Source organism: Microtus ochrogaster, chromosome 16 (genome assembly GCF_000317375.1).
Source record: "Microtus ochrogaster isolate Prairie Vole_2 chromosome 16, MicOch1.0, whole genome shotgun sequence".
NCBI lineage: Eukaryota > Metazoa > Chordata > Mammalia > Rodentia > Cricetidae > Microtus > Microtus ochrogaster.
In genome coordinates, this window is record NC_022018.1 from 19750244 (window position 1) to 19751200 (window position 957).

General features: G+C 38.3%; 1 non-coding gene across 1 annotated transcript; it reads left to right on the forward strand.

Annotated features, from left to right (window-relative positions):
* Nucleotides 1-425: 425 nt before the first annotated feature.
* LOC113456927 lies at nucleotides 426-551 on the forward strand. The gene has a single exon (XR_003377650.1). It is a non-coding gene; the product is annotated as a small nucleolar RNA SNORA11 (small nucleolar RNA).
* Nucleotides 552-957: the final 406 nt, after the last annotated feature.

Here is a 957-nt window from a genome sequence, read left to right on the forward strand (position 1 = left end):
CCTGAATGTTCTCCATGCCACTCTCTGCCTCACACCTGGCACCCCGAGAGACTGGCAGTGCTGTGTTTTCATATCGGCCTCTTTTGCTGGGTAATCTGTCTTTGAGTTCTCTGTATCTTTTCTCAGTTTGTCATATTCCATCCTCCAGCTATAGCACGTCTTATGTATCTCTGGTGCTTCCAGATTCTAACATACATGAATGAAGCCATTTGCATAGTCATGCTTGTAATTCACTTGGAGAAACACTAGACATGATCAAACTGTCATCCTACTCGCTGGGCATTTTGTTTTCACATGGAATGAAGGAGACTAGAATTCTTGCTCTTCATTCTTACCAGACTACAGTACTGTCAGTGCTTCGCCTAGTGGCTATTCTAGTGGGTGTGTAGTGCTGTCTTATTGTTGTTTAAAGTTTTCTGAAGCATGGCGTGTGCTTAGAGCAGGTGCCCTGGAGAATGTCTTCTCTGCTCACAGAACACCCAAGAGGAATCTGGTCCATCATAAGGAGAGCACAGCACTGTGTCCTCCCTGTGACTTGATGCCCTACATGTGAAAGAAGAAAGAAGAAAAAAAACATTTCTGTTGACCATGATTTTATTTGCCTTTTTGTGTATACTACTGTCTTTGAGCCATTTTTTCAGTTGTATTGTTTGCTTATTATTGAGTTGTAATAGTTCTTTGCCAATTTTTTAAATAATACTTCTTTACCAGAGTATTCTGGGGCTTGTCTTTCCATTTTCTTGACTGTTTCTTTTGCAGGAAGAAAAATTTAACCTTAACAAATTTTAGAATATTTTTTTTTCATGAGCTATCATTTATGTTCTATCAAAAGTCATTTGGATTTCTCCCATGATTTCTTTAGACGTTTCCTATCTTTTAGGTCTGTAATTCATTTTCAGTTAACTTTTCTTAAGATATCAGGTCTATGGTCTTATTGTAGCATATTATACTGTGTTC